A 24,636-nucleotide genomic window follows, 5' to 3' on the forward strand; every position below is an offset into this window, starting at 1 on the left:
GTCTCTCCAGCGTGTCCTGGGTCTTCCCCATGGTATCCTACTGGGGGGACGTGCCCTGAACACCTCACCAGGGAGGCATCCTGGAGGCATCCTAATTAGATGCCCAAGCCACCTCATCTGACTCTTCTCAACGCGGAGGAGCAGTGGCTCTACTCCGAGCCCCTCCCGGATGACCGAGCTTCTCACTCTATCTCTAAGGGAGAGCCCAGCCACCCTACGGAGGAAGCTCATTTCGGTTGCTTGTACCCGCGATCTTGTTCTCTCGCTCTCACTACCCAAAGCTTGTGACCATAGGTGAGGGTAGGAACAAAGATCGACCGGTAAATCGAGAGCTTTGCTTTTCGGCTCAGCTCCCTCTTCACCACTACAGATAGGTGCAGAGTCCGCATTACTGCAGATGCTGCACTGATCCGCCTGTTGATCTCCCGCTCCATCCTTCCCTCACTCGTGAACAAGACCCCAAGGTAATTAAACCCCTCCACTTGGGGCAGGATCTCATCCCCGATCTGGAGGGGGCACCCCACCCTTTTCCAGCTGAGAACCATGGCCTCGGATTTGGAGGTGGTAATTCTCATCTTGGCTGCTTCACACTCGGCTGTGAACCGATCCAGTGAGAGCTGGAGGTCACGGCCTAATGAAGCCAACAGGACCACATAATCTGCAAAAAGCAGGGACCCAATCCTGAGGTCACCAAACTGGACCCCCTCAACACCCTGACTGCGCCTAGAAATTCTGTCCATAAAAGTTATGAACAGAATCGGTGACAAAGGGCAGCCCTGGCACAGTCCGACCCTCACCAGAAACAAGTTCGACTTACTGCCGGCAATGCAGACCAAGCTCTGGCATTGGTCGTACAGGGAACGGACAGCCCGTATCAGGGTCCCCCCACAGCACTCCCCAAGGGACACGGTCGAATGCCTTCTCCAAGTCCACAAAGCACTTGTGGACTGGTTGGGCAAACTCCCATGCACCCTCAAGGATCCTGCCAAGGGTCCAGAGCTGGTCCACAGTTCCACGACTGGGGCAAAAATCGCATTGCTCCTCCTAAATCCAGGGTTCAACTGTCTGGCGGGCCCTCCTCTTTAGTACCCCATAATAGACCTTACCAGGGAGGCTGAGGAGTGTGATCACCCCGTAGTTGGAACACACCCTCTGGTCCCCTTTCTTAAAAAGGTGGACTACTACCCCGGTCTGCCAGTCCAGAGGCACTGCCCCTGATGTCCATGCAATGTTTCAGAGTCGTGTCAACCACGACAACTCCACAACATCCAGGGCCTTAAGGAACTCCGGGCGGACCTCATCCATCCCCGGGGCCCTGCCACCGACAAGCTTTTTGACCACCTCGGCAACCTCAACCCCAGAGATGGAGGAGCCCACCCCCGAGTCCCCAGGCCCTGCTTCCTCACTGGAAGGCGTGTCGGTGGGATTGAGGAGTCGAGGTCAGCAGAACCTCTATGATGCCGTCCGGAAGTCGTTCTCCATGGCCTCACCGAACTCCTCCAATGCCCGGGTTTTCACCTCGGTGACCACCGTAGCTGCATTCCGCTTGGCCTGTCGGTACCTGTCTGCTGCCTCCTGAGTCCCACAGGCCAAGAAGGCCCGACAAGACTCCTTCTTCTCCAATTTACATATAAAACAAGAATTAAGAGATTGAGATTCTGTTCACTTTATCAGTGTAATGTTTATTATGTCTTTCATTCAAACCCTTATTTGAGACTGACTCAGGTAATCAATTGAAGGAGACCCTCATAATCAATGATGCTGAGCAAAAACAATCAACAAGCAAACAAATAACAGTTAAAATAAAGATAATATCATACAAAACAACAACAATAATTGCAATGCAAATAGCTGAAATGTTGTTTGGTGTAGAAGTATAATTAAAAACATTTACAATCAATTAAAACAAGATCTGAAAGAAGGCTTTTGAACAGCCATAATGGTGGTAGAGTGTCCAAGTTGAAGCTCCTTTGTAGATTATTCCATGTACAAGGAGCACTGTAAGAGACACTTGTGGAGCAATAAGCTATTCTGTGACAAAATACTGAGTTTCAATTTTCTGACAGAATCAACAAGGGGTTCTTTTATTTAAGGTTTTACTGGCATGAGTATTTTGGCATTACAACTTTGACAATTCAATAGATCCTAGTTCATGCCGCAAATTTAAAAAAATGTTACTCTAATAGCTGCCTCAGTGTCTGTAGGAACTGTCACGTCCTCTTAATTGCCTTCCATTTTAGTCACAAAGTCAATTCAATTCGAGTCAAGTCAATTTTATTTAGAAAGCTTATTAAGACAAATCACAATTTTTCTCCGAGGGCTTTACAACATCCCTCTGTCTGTAGACCCTCACACTGACTAAGGAGAGGGCTGGTCTTTGTTCGCCATACCCTAAACCCTCTCAAAACACCTTGTTTTATAAACCTGGCATTGCCATACATGTATCCTTCTGCTGATTTTGACAAGTCCATTGCTAGCTGTTCCTATCTGCTCAATCTGGGCTGTCTGAGTGCATTTACCGTGGGGGTCAGTACAGTGTATGTGCACCTGTGTCGGCTGATTTAACCACAAAGATAGGAGTGATGTCTGGCTTGACTGCAGTTATTTTTAGAACATGCCATGCAGGCAACTCATAAGCTCATTCTCTAACCCATTTTCCATTTGTGCAATATTTTTTTGACGTTTTTTTTTTTCATATTTATATATGAATGTAACGGGTGTGTTTAGGACCCAGATGCAGTACACAACAACGCTCTGGCAGTCGGTAATAACTTTTATTAATACCAACACAATGGAAGTTCAGCTTACAGATTGAGAGTTCGTTCTTCGGGCTGTGAGCCCTAGTAATGTCTCTGGGTGTCTCACGAAGCGAAGAAACGAAGCTTGTACCCACTGTGGCTGGTGATGAGGAAACCCCGTCGCACCACGAGCCGACAACACGTGTTGGAGCGTTGTCAGGGGTCGAGCGGAAGAGTGGTCGGGGGCAGGCAGGGTTTCGGTCACCGGGAAGTCCGTCCGCGGAGACAACAGCACCAACAGGGATCAAGCAGCAGAATCGTCGAAGCCGAGCAGAAAGGTCTTTACCAGTGGAGCCGTCAGATTTCCGGAACGCCGAAACAGAGCACGTGGTCTTGGACAGAAGGCAGGTAGGTTCACGGTGAGTCAGGCGAGGAGAGCAGGTCGGGAACAGGCAGAGTCGGTAACGGAAGATCTGGCAGGAAAACGCTGGAAAGACATGCATGCTGCAGAGGACGATCTGGCAATGAGTGTGTGGGCTGGAGTGTCTTAAATACCGGGTTGATTGCTGATGAGCTGCAGCTGTGGGGAGAGCAGGCTGCAGCAGTGGGCGTGGCTTGCAGGTAGAGCAGGTCAGAGGAAGGTGAGTGGAAAGTTACTGGCAGTGAGGGGGAGGAGGATGCAGGAACCATGACAATGAATGCTTTTGGCATCTTAATGGCATCTTCGTCTGAATGTCATGTACCTACAGGCAAATTTTCGGTATAATTTTGTTATACATTCTATAATGACAATAAAGGTTTTTATTTTTTTCCTTTTTACTTCATGTAGGCCAGAAATAATGACACATAAGTCATGATACATAAATATGTAAAAGTACCAGTCATCAGAGAACATTTTTTATTGCAGCGTACCATATAAAAGCTGTGAGGTGCAAAGATATAGACTATGACCAAAAAACAACAAAAGAAGGGCTTCTAATAATACCAATTATAATGTATTACCTAGTTTATTTAGTAATAGTTGTTATTTACAAACATTTCTGTATTTGAATATGTGTAAATGTTTTATAGAAATGTTTGAATATCATTTTGTTCATTTGACTGAAGGGCTATGAATGGGATTTACATCTTACTATGTGCAGGGACAGATGAGCAGACACTAAGATTGAGTTTTCTGTGAGTATGCTAATGGATTATGCTGAAACAATTTTGCGGAACATGTTTCATTATGCACATTGCAAGAAAATGAAAAAGCCAAAGACAATCACATACATTTTTTTTTAAGTTTTTAAGCCTTCTGACATTGTCTGTGTGATTTATGTGAGCAGAAGCTTGTCATCCCAATTATATGACCAATTATCAACATTCTTAAAGCACTGCAGAAGATTTTTAACTTATCTTTCAGGATTGTTACATCATCTGCATATAGTGACGCACTCACATCTCCATTAAATTTACCATTTGTCATTATATTGAAAAGGATAGGGCTAATTACACTTCCTTGCTAAATTACATTTTCTCTTTCAAAGTCTTTAGATATATCTGATACCACCCTAATCTTAAAGTATGATTATATCAAATCTAATATCTAGTTATACATATTTCCTCCAATACCAAGCTGACTCATTTTAATCAACAGCCCCTCTTTCCACATAGAATCATATGCCTTTTTATGTTTAAATGAACAACTGCCATTACTTCATTCATGAGTTTTTTCAGCATAATTTACTCATTTTCACTAAGCATCTATAGAGGAGGACCTAAGTTACAATGTCCACTTATCCAGCTTATCAATGATCATGTATCATTATGCTCTAGGTAATCCAACCCTTCCACATTTATGCACACAGTTAGAAACTGCATAAAATCTAGATGCATCAGCAAACTTTATTATGTGCCTTGACTCGGGCATGCTCTGACAGTTATTGGTGTAACTGAGGAGACCAAAAGCAGTCATGGGGTGGTCCTGTAGAACATGTCAGTCCGTTAGACAGAGTGTCATTGACACAGATTCTCTGTGATACTTAAATTTATCATAACAGTTCGGTGGATTTAGCATTTCATATATTGTATCTCCCCAAAATGTTCTCATTCCAACACGTCACGGTGCCACTCTGTCAGTGACTTTCTGTGTCTACCTATGATGTTTTAGTTATCCTGTTGCCCTTCCATTCATGGAGAGCTCTATAAACCCCAAAGTTCACTCTGTCTAAAGGTGGAGTGCCCTCCTTTACTTGCCTGTATGACTCTTTTTTTTTTTAAATTATTTTTTAAAACGTCATTCTAACAACAAAATATTCTGCTCTATTAGGAGATGGTTGCTTGTATTCATGTTTTTCCTAACTTTCATACTTCCTTAAATATTCAGCATTTTTCAGGCATTTTTTATCTATTCAACTGAATTGACAGAATGTTCAAATCTGATTGCAACTCTGTGTAAGCTAGGTCTACATGTTACCACAGGTCAGATGTTTAGTGTCATGAACATTAATCTGAGTTATGTAAACATCACCAAAGTTGAGCTCTGACAGGAACTCAGCTTTTTTTAAAGATTGAAATGCTGTAAAGTGATAGCAAGACCCAACACTTGCAGTCTGTTCACATATCTTTGTTTTTCTGGTATCAAAATGTTGAAACACTGCTGGTGTTTCAACATTTTGACAATTTGTCACTTAGCATTGGAGTGCACAGATATACAATCCCTCTCTCATTAATTAGAAGAAGTGCTGCATTTTTTGAATGAGAAAATAAATAAAATAGCTTTGGAAAAATTGTGCATCTTAAAATAAAGTTCTTAAAGTCTTGATGGAGAAATAAAGTTTAGCAACAGCTTTTTCTGATTTTTCTTTAACTGTCTCATATCTTCACTGAACAATCTCAACCACTTTACAATAAAAATCTTAACAAATCCTAACATTTCCCTCTTATATTCCACTCCCCTTCTTTCTGTTGCTCAGTGAGAGAATTGAGCTGTAGCTTTTCCTGCCAGGGTTTTAAATCTGGGCCTAAATGGTGTCAGGGCCATTCTCATGCACGTGTAGAGGTGCCCATTGGTAAGCCTGGAACGATATTTTGACTTAATTATGTTCTGTGGCGAGGAGGGAGTGAGTGAATATAAGAATAATATTATTACCAAAAAAAAAAGGGGCTCGACAACGCCACCCTGGGAATTTCACCCAGAGAATTAATTTTATAACTTAAAGCACACAGGTTCGTTAACTCAAAGGCAGGAGACGTGGTTCCAAAAATTAAAACACATTTTATTAAATAATTCTTGTTAAAAGCACTGGTCAACTATTCACACAGTAAGGGGGGAGGGAAAAAAACTTCGGGGCTGAGGCCTAGTGGATGAACGAGAGCTAGTGCAGGGGAGGGATCCACCAAAAAAAAAATAAATAAAATAAAGGGAATCAACTTAAATCACCAGGTACATGTGACAGACACACTCTCAGTGAAGAAACCCACTCCCAGGGACACAGCAGACAGGGGAGACCACCACCAACACCAATACCGCCACCACCGGCCTTCAGCAACTGAAAACAAGGGAAATTAAACAAATTAGTGGGGTTACCACAGAACAATACAAAACAAAGAAATAATAAATCAGAATCTAACAAAAATTATAATTAAAGGGGCAGGTCGCAAGCTTAAACTTAAAGTATATCAATCAATAACTGCCCAAGCAGAACTTAAACAAATATAACCAATCATAAACAAAAGGAAAGCTAAAGAAAAGAAAACAAAACCCAAACCCAACAATGACCAAATTACATATAGAAAATCTTTCAATTTAACCAAATTAACAAATTAATTACATCAGTAGCCAAAATCAGGATTAATCAAAAGAAAAAAAATACAAATTAAACCATACAACTAATCCAAAAATAACAGAACGTAACCCACACGTTTACACACAGACACACTTGTACATACAATATTTAAAATTGTGCTTCACCTGTGGCGTGCAGCCGAGCAGCCGTCACGCACAGGACGTTTGAACAAGCAATTAAGCCTTTACGCCGTGCAGTGGAAGCCAAGCAGCAGCAGGGCAAAGCAGAGGCGGTGGAGACAAGCAGCAGCGGAGAAAAAGAAAAGAAAAGAAAAGAAAAGAAAAGAAAACAAAACAAAACAAAACAAAACAAAACAAAACAAAACAAAACAAAACAAAACAAAACAAAACAAAACAAAACAAAACAGCAGCGGCCCCAATCAGCTGGTTACATTAACACCTAACCAAGAATACTATTAGCATGGCTAAATGACTGAACATGATGCGCTGCGCACTACGAGACACACATACCTTTTCGGTCACAGCCGGCACACACACAGACACACACGAGAGGAGGGAGGGAGAGAGAGGACTCCGGGCAGCGACCAGCGTTTACCTGGGACCACACTAGCATTAGCCAATTAGTAGCATCAACCACACCGCAAAGAGAGAGAGGACACTTACCACGGCCAACAAATGCAGCAGCACCTACACGGGGCACGGAGCAGCGCACAGGCAATCGCCCTACAACACAACACCAATGCCGTAAGCACACAAACAGACACAAACAACCTGCGAGGTGAAGCAGCGTGCAGCCATACCTGTCGGCCAAGCGACCTCCGGCACGGAAGTGACGCGCCGATGATGACGGAGAGAGGCGCAAAAGGAAGAACTGGTGGGAGGAAGGCCGCTTTTATACCAGCCCACCTCATCACGGCCACCAGCTGCGCTCATTACCAGCAGCGGCAAATGACAGCGGATAAACACCTCTATGCTGCTACAGTTCATTGTGGAGAAAGCTGCCTCGCAACTGTACGTGGAGCCAAACATGGTCATGATGTACAGGGCTACTTTCCTCTGACCTGGGAAAGCTGACTCAGATACCATTTGAAACCAGAAAGTGGCAGGGTCAGTTCCTCTGAACTGCTCTTTCAGGGCAACATCTACCTGGAGATCAACCAGTTCCATTTGAGGAGCATTTGCCCACTTAAAGAGCTGTGTGACTTCCTTTGAGGACCCCCTGACATCTGTGATGAGAAATGGGTTCTGAATGAAGATGGTGAGCTGCTGTCCAAAGCAGAAGCTGTCAAACCGTTTGCTGAAGTTAACAATCAGCTTATCAACAAAGTCAACAAAAGAAGACACATCGCTCTGTCCCTGAACCTGGTCCTGCACTGCTGGGAAGTGGACACAGTCTCTCTGCTTGTCTTCGCTGAACACCTCAAGTTTCCTCTGGAAGGAGCACACAGCTGTTATCATTTCAGAAATGTAATTGTTCTTGCCCTGTAGCTTCATATTCAGTTCATTCAGATGTGAAGTGATATCAACCAAAAATGCCACATTATCCGTCTTTTTCTCATCTTTTAAAAAGAGAGAAAACTGTGTTGGCTTCTGACTTTTCAGCTCTACAAAGAAAGCTGCTACCTCCCTTCTGATGGACCAAAACCGCTCCAGAACCCTGCCTTTGCTAAGCCATCTCACATTGTTGTGCAGCAAAAGATCATCAGCATTTGCTTCAACATCTCTGAGGAATTCCCTGAGCATGCGATGCTGATAGGAAGAGGATGCCCTGAGAAAATGTATCATTTTCATTATTGTGTTCATCACCTAAACATGCTCATCTGACAGGGTGGAGCAGAGGACAGACTAGTGGATTATGCAGTGGTATGCAATGAGCTCAGGATTGTCTTCTTTCAGTCTTGCTACAGCTCCTCTCTCTCTCCCTATCATAACAGGGGCTCCATCTGTGGTTATAGAAACCACTTGTTTTGGCTCTATTCCTCGCTCTCCTTAATGGCCAGGTAGATGTCCTCTCCTCTTGTACTTGTCTGAAGGGGAGTAAAACCTAAGAGGTCCTCACAGAACACTTTCTGGTCTTTGTTGAAGAACCTGACATAAATTAACAACTGAGCATTGTCAGACACATCAGAGAACTCATCTACAGCCAAGCCTACACATGGTGCCTCATGGATGGCTTCATGCAGCTGGGCTAGTACATCCTGTGTTAATATCTCACTTTTCTCTGTAGCTGATCACGCTGACATAGGTATTTGCTTTATTTTGTTACATAGCCCTTCTTATTGTTTTCCTTCATATCAAGTTTCAGCTACTGCACTCATGCACTCCTTGACAACCCCCCCGTCAGTATTTGTTTTTTTTGTGTTGACCTAAAATCTAAGCAACTCTGAGGGAACATTCATGAGCACGTTGTCGGGCAGTGAATGAGTGGGTGAAGATCCTGGTGGACTGATTATACTGGGCTCTGAGTCTGCTTATTTTCTGTGACCTCAGTTCAGACTTAAGCAGGTATGCTCATTTAAAATCTTTGTGTTTTGTGTTATAGTGGCGCTTCATATTGCCACTTTTAATGAGCGCTACAGTCTCTGAGCATATCAGACACAGTGGTTTTGTGCTGGGAGGGAAGAATGAACAGAAATGAGTCTGTCCATTCCGGATTGAAAGCTCTATTTTCACCATCATTCTTTTCTTGGATTTGCTGGGTTTTTTTTCGTCGTCTCCAACTCACTCGTCTTATCGTCTTTGTTTCTCTCCCTGCTTCCGATCGTCTGTTTCTCTCTCTGTCTCCAAATCAATCGATCACTCGTCTGATCGTCTTCTCTCTCTCAATTACTTTCTTTATCGTTCTTTCTGTCTTTCTGTTGTCCTTTCATCTGTCATTCGCCTTTTAACTTTTGACTGTGCCGCTATGTTTACTGCCTGGAATACAGAGACTTGATTGACTAAGTAGCATCACGTGGGATGGCTTAACTCGTATGCGATTGGTCAGTTCATTTCCTGATCTTAACCGGTGCAGCTTTTCTCGTGTTTGCCATAAACACTAGAAAAGCTGCGCCGGTTAAAATTTAAGTATCCTGTCAAATTCATCTAATAATTAATGGATTATAGATCCGGATCCATACCAAGCCCCTAGGAAGTGCGCCACCCTCTGAAGCAAAATTTACATAGTGGCCGAAAGTGGAACTACAGCATCACGTGATGCACACTGGCCCAGAAAGACTTCTCTCCATTCTTTTAACATTGGGAAAGAGACTTCCTTAAATCACTGGATAATTTTTTTTGAGACATGTTGACTTTTCAGAACGCATTTTTTTATAGCCATTATTAAAAACATTAAGTCCTAAAGACGTAAAATGCATTATTTTCCAAATCAAGATTTGGAATTCAGTGTTTCTCCAGACATAAAATGAACACGCATCGGACCCGCGGGCCTCTACCGTGAGAACGTGCATGTAACTCTAAGAGTTTCTGACACAGCACAGGCTTCGTACCGGCTGTAGTAATAGATATTTTTGCTGTAATTCATCATTTTTTAATCACATTTCATCATTTTTAACAATTTACAACACATCCATACGCTGTTGGCTGTAAAGACTGTAATATGGACATCTTACCGTGTCTGTATCAGAGACTGTAAATACAGTCTACAGTCTGTATTCAAACTACAGGTTATCAGTGAGCAGCGCGGAGCACTAGTGACAGTTACTAAAAGGTACTGAACGTAGTATTCTTAAAGTTGAGCTGTGTAATAAAACACGGGGCAATATTACAAGCACCACCTTTTATTACCTTTTTATGGGCACAACACATTCTGATTCTGTTAATTTGATTTCTTCAGTCGTGATTACGATATGATTCGAGTTGTATGTATGTGTGTGTATGTGTGTGTGTGTGTGTGTGTAAAGAGAGATAGATATACTATTATCTGCTAATCACATAAATATTAAAACCAACAGCGCTGTTATACTGCCGATTAGCTGCTGTTGCTAATAAGCTAAGCTACTACGAGAGGAATGCTCATGCACCGGCGCTGTTCGCTTCGAGCACTCGGGTCATCTGTGTGAGCAAGACAGTGAGTCGGAGTCAGTGCTCATGTTTTCTCTGCTTCATGCGCCACTGAGCAGCTCTCATAGAAATGAATGAGGCCCCGCCCCCACAGCTGTATCCAGACCTCCTTATAATACATCCACGGTCCGTACACGATTGTTTCTGGGTCTGGCCAGATAGTGAACTATGATCTAAGGGATAACCGCCCGATTCCAGCCACACACTTCTTTGGATTTTTACAGTTACGACACTTTATACAGTCCAAACAGGGGAGCGCTTTGAAGAAACCCAAACACTCCCTTTTCGAGTCTTTGTTATTAGAGGATAACTTTACGCTAAAGGATGATAGGAAAGGGATCTGGGAATTGAGATTATAGATGAAAACTGGAATGAGATCAATGAACAAGTCTCAGAGGATGTATATTAATACCAGATATAGGCTGTGCCACAATAAAGTTATACGTAGAATGTACTTTACACAGGCTGAGCCATCTCAAAACTGAAACATCCCCCCTCTGCCGTCACTTTAAAATTGAGACTGGTACGATAGTGCCTTTGTGGTCTTGTCTAAAGTTAAGGCGGTCATGGCAGGAAATTGAGAATGTCCTTCAAGAAATATTATTTGAAGATATTTCCTTATCGCCCGTGTTTGTCATAATGATATTGAAAATAATAAACAGTATTTAAAAAAATAAATAAATAAGACTGTAAAAGCGCTATACAAGTACAGTCCATTTACCATTTACCATAAACATAACCACATTTTGCATTTTTTGGCTTCACGGTCGCAGTATCCTGGAACATGGAAGTGCAGATGCAGAAGGATAATATGGAGACATGGATACCCACTGAAAAGCGACAACTTGGGATGAGAACGTGTTGAAGTTTTCACTGTTGGCCGCCGTGTTGGAATGAGGTTTTGCCCTCCAGAGATCCGCTCCAGTTATGTGACTTGGCAATAAGAATGTTGAGATCAAACTACAGTGTATCAAAGATGGACAGCTTTTCATTTTATTGTTTTTCACAGACCAAATTTGTTTTTGTTTTATTTTTTTAAAGGTTTTTTTGAGGCCCTACCTGTTCTCTTTTAAAGAACCAGGACACTGCTCAGTAAACACCTTAGACATTGACTGTGGATGTGTGATGTGACAAAATTCTTGGTCAAAGAAGGGCAAAATGGTGCTTTGCTGTAAATGTTGCAGCCACATGACATTGTGGGATGGCATTATCTCCTTTCCTTTGGTAAAGAATGGTCCACTGTGTCCTATGCTAAAGAAAATTGTAAAGGAGCTGTGAGGCTTCTTTCCTTAATATCAGGAGAATATCAGGAGGACAGCTCTTACCGTGGAAGCTGCTTCAATACTTCCAAATCATTTCAATCAGTTAAAAAACCTTCTGTGGCAAAAAGGAGTCTTTCACCACAGCTGAAGATTAAGCCAAGCCAATTATGGGCCTGGGAGTGGTTGGGGGAGGGGAATAGTGTAGAACACTATATATGATTCATACTTTTGATGGTCTTGAAGATATGAAACTGACTTTGAGCTGTCTATTTTTTTTTTTTATCGGGGAAGAGTGCTGGGGGAATGTGGCAGTTGAGAGGAGGCAGAGGCAGGCAGGTCTGATGGGATGACAAGGATTTGGGACTGGCTAGTGCAGTAAAAGCAGGGTGAGAAGGTCTAGATGGGGATGTGGAGATCTGTGGCACAAGATAAAATCATCAGAAAAACAGGCTGAAAAGCACAAGGAAAAGTACTCTGTTAGCAAATTGCAGCGTGGCCAAGACATCACTACCACACAGTCTGGTGAAGCAATCTGGCTATGAGCGAGTGAAGTCCATGGGTTCTTATACTGCTTGCTGATGAGATGATTGAAGACAGGAGAATCAGGAGCCAGGTGAGGGAGAGCCACGCCCAAAGCACACAGACACACAGGGGAGGTAGAAACATGAGGGAGACAGGGAAAGGAACACGAGTAAAACCTAAAGTCAGGACCGGAGCCGTGACAGTTTCCATGCATTTTATTTGATCAGCAATTGAAGAGATAAATTAAGCTGTAGAATTACTGTATATATTAAACAGTTTTTGAATTTGTGTTAGTTTTTGTGTGTTGTATTGGTGTTGTAATGTATTTCGTCAAACTCAAAGTATGAATGTTATGTTATGTGTATTTATGTAATCTTGTACGTGAAATATTGTAAATGAAGATAATGGCAACCCAAGGAAGAGTGGCTATTGTTTCAAACAGAAGCTACAATAAACAAACAAACAAACAAACAAACAAGCAAACAAAAAAACTACATGACACTGAACTAACCTGCAACTGGGGAGCACCCCACCACATTTTGTTTTAACAAGATCTCATTACACCAAAAACCTGGCATGAAAACAGAGTGGAGAGTCAAAAGCTGTAGGGGGGAAAATGCTTTCCTGCTTCCCTGAGACAGTAAGCAGGGACTACCTCCATTAGTCTTGTTTACACTGCAAATGTTGACCTATATATTTGCACATGGGATTGATCACCGTTTCTGTCTGGATGTGGCACTTAAGCAGTGCTGAATTTATTCATTCTTCAGTCTTCTGTAAGTCTGTCTGTGTGTTCAGTATAATTTGATTTTACATCTATTTACAACATGAAACCTCAGTTTTAGTGTTTACATTTCTCCCATTTGTGTTCGGTATATCTTTGCTCAGCCATCTAACTCCTGGCTTGTTTACCCATCAAATTTGGTGAAGAAAAGTAGTCACCATGGGTAATAAACAGGTATGCAATTTCTAGCTGGTAATTTGATAAGCCTTATGTTGCTGCAGATGCAGCATTAACCAGTCAGATATGGCATGTTTTACTCTTCTCAGAGACAGCTTTCATGAAACTAATTAATCCTATTTGTATTTATTTTATGTTTCTTTGCAGCTTTAATGTTAGGCAACACTTAACCTTAGGACAGGATATGTGTTTTTATCACAGTTTTTGCCTTATTTTAATTATTCCCAACCAAGACTTTCACACAGCAACAAACACATTACCATCACTTAAAAGCATGCAAGCAAACATTTCAGGTTAATGTGGCAGATTAGATAAAAAAGAAAAAAAACAACAAACAAATAAAAAATAAACCGTTATAAAAGGAGAAGGTAAACAGTCAGTACAGCTTCACGGTGCCTGAAAGTAAAAGCAATAAAATGTAAGGTCTTCTCTCCTGCCTCTCTGCTTGCCGGTCAGAGGGCTGTTACCATGAAGCGAGATTAGTGTGATTAGTGATTAGTGATTGGCAAGGTATGCTGAGTCCAAGATTTAAGATTAAAAAAGCTCTACTGTCTTTCATATAATGACAGAAAATTGCCTTCACTTAAGGGCTCAAACAACTTAAAAAAAACAAAAAACATTCACACCCGTGAGACTCACATAAAATTACACAACACTATTCTATGTGACTTTATAATCAGCGTCAGTATATGAAAGATAGAGAGAAAATGTTATAAATACAGTTTATCCAACTGTATGAGCCATAATGTTACATAAATGCCACAAAGCCATGCAGTTACAGTAGCTCTGACTGTATGCATCGCGTCATGTTTCTGTCTTTACACAGGAACCCAAAGTTTATCAGTGATGCAGAAAATCTGAGTGAGAACTTGTTTATTTGATTCACACTGTTGTTGTTGCTCTCAGTGAACTACTTTATGTGTCTGTGGTCTTCTCGTCCACAGTGACTTTACAAGAAGCTTCTATAAAATTACATGCAGAATTTAACAGTAACACGTCACTATATTTTTAATAAGGATGGAATTTACTTGCATATGAAATGTGCAATAATTCCTTCAGATCATCCCAGCCAAAAAAAACTTCAAAAAAGAAATAACAGAGTGATATCGTAAAATAAGTAACCTACATTAAGTTGTAAATTCACATAATTAGTAATTTTCTACCATCATTCCTCTCTCACCATAACAGTGATGCTTTTTGCTATAATACTTATATATTCTTTAAAGTCAGAAGTAGGCGTCACGCGATTGATCTGAAAGTGTAATTTGACCCATTTTATAGGATCATGCACAGAGCCTGAAGCTTAAAGCCTGAGTTAACTTAGACAGCTGATAACTACCTTGGTGGAAGCTGTTATCTCTGACTGTGGCTGCAGGGTTTGTTGAGCCAGCTCAGAAAAAGAGAGCCTGGCTCTGTTGGCTATGTGGTACTGCCCTCTGGTCCAATTTGGAAATAACGCTAGAAAACATGGAGTAAGAGATGGAGAAGAGCAGCTAGCATCACAACCACATGAAAAATGATGACCCTCTCTGCATCTGTATCTCCATCAGAGGCATCATGATAAGCTTGGGGAAATAAAACAGCTGCTGTGATCCACATTTCGTTGATTTTCGTTGATCAAACTAGCATCTTGTTGGCCATTGTACAAATAAACTGGACAACATACACGTTTCCAACAGGTTATCAAGAACTTTAATACCCTTTGTTTTAACAAAGCTTTATTTTTTGTTTTTTAAGTACCAAAATATGTGCTTTATGGTAAAGAAGGACTGGTGTGACAGTGGGAATGCAAGCTGCTGTCCTACCATTCCTGCCCGCCCTGCACCACAGTGAAGTGGACACTTTGCTGCTGCTGTGTGCTGTTTGGATGCAGCTTCAGAGTGGAGTCGGGTGGTGGTGGGGGTACTGTGTGGCCATCATGTTGGTGTCATGATGTGTGGATGGACCACATCATGGTCGATTAATTTGCAAAAGAACAGATCCCAACCAAATCATTCCACAACCAGACATAGTTGTCCTCTGTCAGTAGTGAGAGCAGATGTTTATTTGTAGTGCTGCTACAAAAACATGTGTCCAGAAGTTGGAGAAATAGTTCGTCCAGCATGTTCGCATTCCAAACTCGTAAAATACTGCCACTTTGACAGTGCTTTTGGTATAAGTGCATGAAACGCTGCTGGACAGCATCAGGTTAGAACACGACTATACACAACCGTTCACAATGTTATATGCTCCATAACAGCTACTAAACAACAACTGAACTCTGCTAAATGGATGTTGTGGTGAGATTGTTTTCTCAGCTGCCAAGGTAAAAGGAGGAAGGGAATTTGGATTCAAGTGCACCCATCCACCACGCACGAAATTAATCAGATATTGTCAGATAGAGCTGCACCAATGATAGTCTTTGCTCGGCTGAAGAAAAAATGGTCATTGCATTTAGAGCTACCGATATCATGGCATACTTATCGTCCACACTCAGAGCCTCAAAAAGCATTTACACTATTTTCCTCTGCCTGCCCAGCACAGAATTTACTCCTACCCCATCGGTGTGTATGGGTGGGCTAACTAATGTATGTTTGAATGTGTTGCTCAGCATCCTCTCAGGTTGTAGATGTAAACATATTCGCTCTGAGATGCTGTGAGCAGCTGCACGCATCAGTGCTGACAGACAAATGTAGAAAGAGTAACCAGAATCCAGAATGTATCCACTGATAAAATGATGTGTAAAATAGTAACTCATGTATTAGAAGATCAATATTAATATTAATGAAATGTTTGTGTGTGTGTGTGTGTGTGTGTGTGTGTGTGTGTGTGTGTGTGTGTGTGTTTTCATATTTGGCAGCCTCGGGTATATTCACAGGTTGGTCAATGGAGGGCATCTTAGGATGCCCCAAAAAGGGCTAAATGGCTTGCAAAGTACTGTGCTGTCTCTGCTATTATTGGCAGTTGCCATATATGGAGGATAATATTTGTGTCCTTGTATGCCTTATTTTTTTATGTAGACATCAATAAATTGTTTAATTGTGTGTGCGTGTGTGCCTGCATGCTTGTGTGTACAAAGCGTAGTATACACTGTGCGATTTGGGGCAAAAAAATAACCAATTAAAAAAAAAACGTGGTGATATCTTTGGTCGTGGCACTGAAACGGTGGTGCTGCGTTGCACAATGAGAGAAGTTCAAGGATGGATGTTGTCACGGTTGTGCGATCAGAGACAGCCTGGGATCAATTTCTGACAGTGTCAGAAATTTGGGCTGACCATCTAAACTTTTTAACTGGTGTTACAACATCCACTAACAACCAATAGAAATGCAGCATGAAATTGTGCATTTATCAGTGTGACACTGATGTCAAAGTTGAATGTTAGAGAATGCTGAATACTAATAGATGCTGATAAATACTTGGAGCTCTTGTTGCAAAACCAGTGTGCTCCTCTTCCTCTTCAGACTATTATCAACACATAAATGCCACCATAGCAAGGGCTTGATTCATGTTTGTTTTTGTTTTTCTCTAAAGCCTCCTGCAGACTGAGAGATTTTAACAATCTTAAAAGTTTAGTGCAGCTGCACTCTGCAACATGGATCTTAATATACTTGGGTACATCAACAAGCATTAACAAAATATCATCGGCTTACATCATCCTTCTACACAGCTGTAGTGGCAAATATGTGTGTTGCGGAAAATCTAGAGAGGAGGAGAACATGGATGTGGTCGTAGCTGGGAAAAAAAGGCTAACTTGAAGTACCAGTTTTGCAGAGAGCTCTGAGTATTTATTAGTGTGGCAAGGCGAGCGGAATAAGAAGGTTGCTGACAACGCCACCTGGGGGCTTTCACCCCAGGATATAACAGGACTTCATAAGTTACCAGTTTTCGATTTGAAACAAGGCACGCAGTTCGAAAAACTCCACAGGACAAGAGCGTGATTTCCAATTATAAAAATATATTTTATTAAACAATTATTTTTAACTGAGTAACAGACTAAATAAATCAAAATAAAGACAATAATAATGGTGAGAAATGATGTAAGGAGCCACTTAAAGGGAAATAAGGGACAGGGCTGGGGCTTACCACGACAGCGGTAACAAAAAAAGGAGGGATCCAAAACTATACTTCACCTGTGACACTGCAAACCAAAACGTGAAAAAGGAACCACCACCAGGGAAACCGCTGCCGCTCTGGGCCTCAGCACCTGTCAACAGAAAGAAAACAATATTAAAACCATAAAATCAAGGCAGTCCTCACACACAACATAATCAAAAATAACACCCCAAAGCCAAAAGGAACTATACTAAATCACAAATTATCAAAATCAGGAAAAAGAAATATTTCTAAACAATTAATCCGATATAACAGAAACTCAAGCAATAATAATTCAATGAAAAGAAATAACATAAATAAATCCAAACAATAAATCCAATATAACACTGAGACGCAATAATAATCCAATGGAAAGAAATAGAAAAGAAATAAACCCAAACAATCAATAAATGTCTGCCACTCTAATTTACAACAGTCTTGGCGGGTATGGCTCTGTGGCAATAAAAGTTAGGACGCCTCTCTCTGCGCACGCCGGCAACTTTTGTCTAGGCTGTGTTGCCACAGCCTTTGGCTGCAGTCAACAGGGCCGGATCAGAGAGTCAAGTGCAGGCCGAACCGGAGCGCCGAGTCAAAGCGGCTGGAGTCCCACGAAGAGCCACACGGAGAACAGTTACACCGGCAGAATGGACGAGAGAGGGACAGCCACGAGCCAAGACAACGCCAAAGCCAAGACGAAACTAAAAGAGAAAAAACCAAGGCCAAAAGGAAGAGCCTGGACACAGAAAGAGCCAGGACAGCAGCAAGGCTCACAGCGGCGCGTAACGGCCGCGTACGGAGAGCAGGATCAGAGATGTCACTGTGGCAGGAGGAGGAAGCGCACAGCCCAGATTCTAGCAGCGACAGCCGGGAGAAAACAAATCAGTACACCTCACCCGACCATCAGCAGCATAATATAAAAATAGCAGAGAACTGAGCGTCTTACCCGCAGAGAGTGCACCACACACACACACTGACCCGAGGGAGACAGCCCCGCTCCAGGTAACACCGCACTGCCGGACGGAGCGAAACTGAGGTAAGCGCCAGGCCCACAACACAGAATAACTTGAGCGGATTGAGGAGACACAGAGCATGCATACCTTTGTTTTGAGATCTAACCTGCAAACCAGCGAGACGCCACCACACACGCTGTCGGCTCCATGAAGGAGGAAGAGGAAGCGGAAAGGACGAGACGGGTCCGACCTGGTCTATTTATAGGTGATGCGCAATTGTCTGCCACACTGCCCCTCACGGAAGGGAGTGCAGCGCTATCCTGCCACATTAGCATTAGTTTGTGGTATGCACTAGCAGAGTTGTGCTGATCAGAGCATCATTTCATGCTGCATTTCTTTTGGTTGGTCAGTAGTTTTAGGACGTAACAGCAGTCACACAGTCAGATGCTCATTCCAAATTTCTGACACTGTCAGAATTTGATCCCAGGTTCTTTGATCGCATGACTGTGACAACGTCCATCCAAACTCTTTCACTGCTGTGTAGGACCACCGTTTCAGAGCCATGTCCAAAGATGTCACCACATTTCTGTCACTATTGTCTGAGACAGCTCAAAATTGCACAGTGCATACCGAGCTTTAACACTACAGGGGTGTAGATGGATAACGCATGCTGATGACATTTTTGTTAGGTTTAGGTTGTGTTGGACCCCAGAGTGGAGAGTGACGCTGGTAGATATGTAGAAAAAGAGTTTACTTTAGAAAAGAAAAGAAAAGAAAACAATCAAACAAAGGAGCAGGCAGTGGAGGCAGGTAGCTGGATGATTGGTAGAGAAATATCTGATGAAGGCTGAGCACATGGAAAAAAGTCAAAGCACTGAAGACACAAATGCTGGCAAAATGGGGAGGCACACAGGAGTACCTGAGCGCACAGAAAGTAAAAAAAAATCGCAAGCAAAGAAGAAACACAGTAAGCCTCCTGCCACACACGCATGCCCCACAAGAGACAAGAGAAAGCCATACAACAAAACCAAAAGTAAAGCAGTAAAGCAGAATCACTGCAGTTTTGTTCTTGTGTATTAATGTCAATGGAAGTATATCATAGCCTGCAATTCAGTTGGTGTTGTCTTGTGATTGTTGTGGCCTGAAATCCCTGAATTCACAGCAGTTTTTCTGAAAAAAAATTGCGATGCAGGTTGTGATATTTGTGTTTTTTTTTCTATCATGACAAGAATTTTGGAAAAATACATTTATTATATATTAGTGCTGGGCATAGATTAATTTTTTTAATCTAGATTAATCTCACTGCAATCCTGTAGTTAATCTAGATTAATCTAGATTAAAATTATAGATTTGAATTTTGCCAAAGACATTCAAAATAATATCTATCTATCTAAATGATGAAAATGCATCACAAAATGCTTGAGAAAGCTGTTCTACTATAATATTTGGTAAAGAAAAATAATGTTCCATAAAATTTACTTTGGTGTTTAACTTTTTTTTATTTTGTTAAACACAGACATTTAGGAACACAGGTTCTGTCTCCATGTGGAAAAAGCTTTTTCCTGCTAACTGGAATGAACAGCAGAGGGCGCAGCCTCTGATAACATGACCCTAACTGAACTGTGGGCCTACATTAGAGGTCATGAAGAAGACCATTAACAGTCATTAACATTAACAGGCAGCTTTGTGACACGGCTTAAGCCAATCACTCCAGTCACTCAGGCAGACCAGCTTCCGCCTTGTTCACGCCCCCTCCGCGTAATTCGACCAGGTATACATCCGCGCTTAAACAACAAAGTGAAATTAGTGCCTTGCTCACTGTATAGACCCAACTTAGTGAATAGTTTATCGCGCAATAAGAATCCCGCGTTAACGCAGCACGTTAACGCCATTAACGGCCCAGCACTATTTTATATATATATATATATATATATATATATATATATATATATATATCTTTTTTTTTTTTTTTTTTTTTTTAATTAAAATCATATAGTTTGCATATCATTATGCTTTTTCAGAGCTAACTGCATGACATAAAACAAGTATTGAAAAAATCCAAATTTCAAAGCTTTCTTTGTTATACAGATCAGAGCCAGTCAGGAAGAGTTAAAAAGCAATTGGAAGGTCAGTGAAAATGAAACAGGCCTAACTGATTTTGGACACAGTGGCAGGAAGAAAAGGTTCCATTTCTGATGAGGCAGACAACACAGTAGTTTTAGCATTCAATAAGACAGCTTGACAGTAGTTGTGACGCTAAAGACACAAAAGCTGAAAAACTCCAACAGTTACTCAATACAATAATATGTGAATAGTGTTCTTAAGTGGTCTGTTAAATTTGGTTCTGCATTTCATTGATAAGTGTCCCCACGATGACAGATGTAATAATTCACCTGCTGCAGGAAAGGGACCCACTCAGGGTTGGCTGCGGGGGCCCTCATGTAATTGCCTTATGATGGCGCTCACACCGACACTGAAGTAGCTCAACTTAGTCTTATAAAATAAAATAAAACACTTTTTTCTGATAGTATGATGACAGCTACATTCAAATAAACACACATACAACTCTACACAAACCTGCAAGAAGGTGCTGCACTGTTGGACTTTGTGTGAATTCAACTGAAGCACATGCTATATCCTGTCTTGGCATGACTTCTCTGTTCTGTGTGTGTAACCTCGTTCTTGATCAAACAGACAGAGATTATTGTGCATAGTGCGTTCCTTTCAGCTGTCTGCCTTTTGGCTGTACCAGTTTTGCAATGATTGGTTATGGTCGATTGGTGTTCTTTGATCTTATATGGTGCACATAGTGGAATGTGATGTTGACGTTTTCTGCAGGTAATTTGAGCTGTTTGGTCTAGAATTCTTTGGCTGATTTTCAGGGTTATCTGTGGGCTGTTGTTCAGGAATGCAAGTGAATACTAACATGTCCCTCATGCTTGTAAATCCAGAACAGTTTCTTTCATGGCTTTGTTTTCGGGAAAAACAGAAGTGAGCTGGGTGGTGATGGTTTTGACAGACCGTTGATGATTTATTTTCCTTGGTGAGAGTTTATATTTGTTCCTAACTGAACTCCAGGCTCAGGCTGGAGAGACTGAAAATTCCCTGTGTAGTACTTCACTCAGTGCAAGTCTTGCATCGAGTCCATCATTTGTTTTTGATGGATATGAGCATGTTGCCTACCTCCATACAGCATGGTGGTTTCGGAGATGTGGATGGTGTTGAATCTGAGCTGGTGAGCATATCTTAATGGAGTATTTTTAGGGCTTGGAGTGGAGTTTATGTTCTTGTCTGTATTGATTTAGGTATTTACAACCATTGTCAACCTGTCCCTGGCACAGAGCATGTGTGCCCACTTGTTAAAAGGCAGCCACAATTGTACCAGTCCCAAAGCAAGAAGCAATCACATGTCTAAATGACTACAGGCCAGTAGCATTGACATCTGTTACTATGAAGTGTCTGGTCAAGATGTGGCCGGGATGAAAATCAGCACCTCCAAATCCGAGGCCATGGTTCCCAGCTGGAAAAGGGTGGAGTGCCCTCTCCAGATTGTGGATGAGATACTGCCCCAAGTGGAGGAGCTTAAGTACCTCAGGGTCTTGTTGACGAGTGAGGGAAGGATGGAGCGGGAGATAGACAGGTGGATCGGTGCAGCATCTGCAGTAATGCGGACTCTGCACCGATCTGTTGTGGTGAAAAGGGAGCTGAGCCAAAAGGCAAAGCTCTCGATTTACCGGTCGATCTTCATTCCTACCCTCACCTCTGGTCACAAGCTTTCGGTAGTGACTGAAAGAACAAGATTGCACGTACAAGCGACCAAAATGAGATTCCTCTGTAGGGTAGCTGGGCTCTCCCTCGTGATAGGGTGAGAAACTCGGTCATCCGGGAGGAGTTTGGAGTTGAGTCGCTACTCCTCCATGTTGAGAAGAGCCAGATGTGGTGGCTTGGGCATCTAATTAGGATGCCTCCCGGACACCTCCCTGGTCAGGTGTTCAGGGCACGTCCCACCAATAGGAGGCCCCGGGGAAGACCCAGGACTCGCTGGAGAGACTACGTCTCTCATCTGGCCTGGGAACGTCTCAACATCCACCAGGAAGAGCTGGACGAAGTGGCCGGAGAGAGGGAAGTCTGGGCTTCCCTGTCCCTGTGACCCGACTCCGGATAAGTGGTAGAAAATGGATGGATGGATGGATGGATGGATGGATGGATGGATGGATGGATGGACAATGACAATAAAGGCTTTCTATTCTATGTTGAGTGAATTTGCTGTAAAGTTGCGATTATTGGACAATATTGTGAGGTTGGGCAGAAGACACAAGGTCATTGGCTGAATTTGCATTAACTGTTGTGATCGTAACATCGTGAAATCCTGGAGGGACTGTAAGTATGTTTGCTCTTTTTGTAAATGAATCATTCAATAAGATAGTGTGGCCTTACATATTTGTGTGAGATTTTTGAAATCTAATTTGGAAACAAATAAATAAAATAGGGATGTCGTATATAGGGATGTCGTATATTGAGATAAGAGTAAAGTCTACAAAAAAGAAATAAAAAAGGAAGGAAATTGATTCCATCATGGTGCAACTTGCTTCTTTTGAAGCAACTCCTACTCAAAACAGCCTCATACTGTACTCAGTATTAGATTGACTTGGTAAATCTCTGCAACTGTGAAAAGCATTTTGCGACCTTTTAATTCCTGCACCATGAGTGACGTTAACACTGCCGTCATCAATAAATATAAATAGTATAAAGAGAACATGTCAGTGGATGGAAGGTTTGGGTTCAATTTGCTGCTAAATCTTACCTGCACGGCTTGAACTACAGTGATTATAAGTCAATTTTAAAAATATGAACGGCTGAACATGTTCCAGAAATCCATTGCGAATTATCTGGATGGACAACAGACCTTTTTCCTTGCAGACATTTCGAGTTGTCATGGTGGAAAAAGCACAGGTGTAACTCGTATCATAATTGCTCTGCTCTATTCAAGAGTCCTAGTGAGTCATAACAGTGTGACAGAGAGCCAGCATGCACTCATTCATTGTATGATTGAACACCTGAGCTTTCCCACACTAACATGTCAAAATGTCCTTTGTGAGAAAGACCTATCAGCAGTGGTGTAGTGGTAGTTGACAGAGGTTATAGAGAAGGAAGTGGTTATACTCTCCAATATATTCCAAAGGCTTTTTGGCTTATAGGGCATACTGCAAAGGGCCAGAGGAAGAGGTGGGTATACCTGCTTGTACCCTCCATTAAATGGTAAGTGGTAAATGGACTGCACTCATATAGCACTTTTCTAGTCTTTTGACCATTCAATGCTTTCACACTACATGTCACATTCACCCATTCCCTCACACATCCACACACTGGTGGCTGAGCCTACCGTACAAGGTGCCACCTGCTCCTCATTAACCATTCACATGCACTCACACCTGCCACACCTGGTGCCATATCTGGAGCAATTTGGGGTTCAGTTTCTTGCCCGACGATACTTTGACATGTTGACTAGAGGAGCTGGGGATCAAACTACTGAACTTCCCATTAAAGGGTGACCTCCTCTACCTCTGAACCACAGCTGGTGCAGAAGGTGAAGATGCCTGGCACTTACCTTTATACAGGCAAAAAGCTTTACGGATGAAAGTTTCTCCACCAAAGCACTGCCTATCACACTGGTCTTTTGGCTGTCTGACTACCAACTTGAGTTGGGCAATTCAAACTGGCTGAAATGTTTTCAGAAACTTGTTTTATCCTACCATTATAGAATAGCATGTTTCTTGCTATTGTTTCATGTGACAAGTTTGCATTACATCACCCACCAGCAGATGTGTTTATTGGTCTGGTGTGACACAGTGCATTCTGGTAGTTGTAGGTTTTTTACCCCTTGAGAAAAAGTGTCCTTTTTCCTTGTTTTTTTTCTGGTCATGTAGCACCAGTTTGAAAACGATTAGTGTCTTTTTACTGCAATTTTATTAAAAGGCTATCTTTCTGCTTAGGCTGCTGTCCCTGCGACCCAACTCTGGATAAGCGGAAGAAAATGGATGGATGGGTGGATGGATGGCAATCTTTCCAGCAGTGAAATACTTCTTTAATGTCCTAAACATCTGATTTAAATTGCTGCATCATTTTCACCCACAGCTGTTACACACCTGAGAGTTGTTAGTAATGAGCAGGGACATGCAGTCAGTCAAGCTGCTGGCTTTAGCTGCAGTTTGATTAAGACTGTTGTGGGCTTCGGAAGTTTTGATCAAACTCACACTAACAAGTGAAAAAACAGCAAAT

General features: G+C 42.1%; 1 protein-coding gene and 2 long non-coding RNA genes across 3 annotated transcripts in view; 1 reads left to right on the forward strand and 2 right to left on the reverse strand.

Moving 5' to 3' along the window:
• Positions 1-24,636, forward strand: part of LOC148188453 (uncharacterized) — a 70,043-nt gene that overhangs the window by 39,417 nt on the left and 5,990 nt on the right. The window lies entirely within an intron of this gene.
• LOC121948768 (uncharacterized) lies at positions 5,976-7,481 on the reverse strand. The gene is made up of 4 exons (XR_006106182.2): positions 7,329-7,481; positions 7,192-7,251; positions 7,039-7,123; positions 5,976-6,271 (listed from the first exon to the last, which is right to left on the reverse strand). It is a non-coding gene; the product is annotated as an uncharacterized LOC121948768 (long non-coding RNA).
• On the reverse strand, positions 17,254-18,577 carry LOC148188454 (uncharacterized). Its single transcript, XR_015777754.1, has 2 exons — positions 18,505-18,577; positions 17,254-18,417 (listed from the first exon to the last, which is right to left on the reverse strand). It is a non-coding gene; the product is annotated as an uncharacterized LOC148188454 (long non-coding RNA).

This window comes from Plectropomus leopardus, chromosome 10, assembly GCF_026936395.1.
Source record: "Plectropomus leopardus strain MGB_pleo_1.0 chromosome 10, ASM2693639v1, whole genome shotgun sequence".
In the NCBI taxonomy this organism is placed as follows: Eukaryota; Metazoa; Chordata; class Actinopteri; order Perciformes; family Serranidae; genus Plectropomus; species Plectropomus leopardus.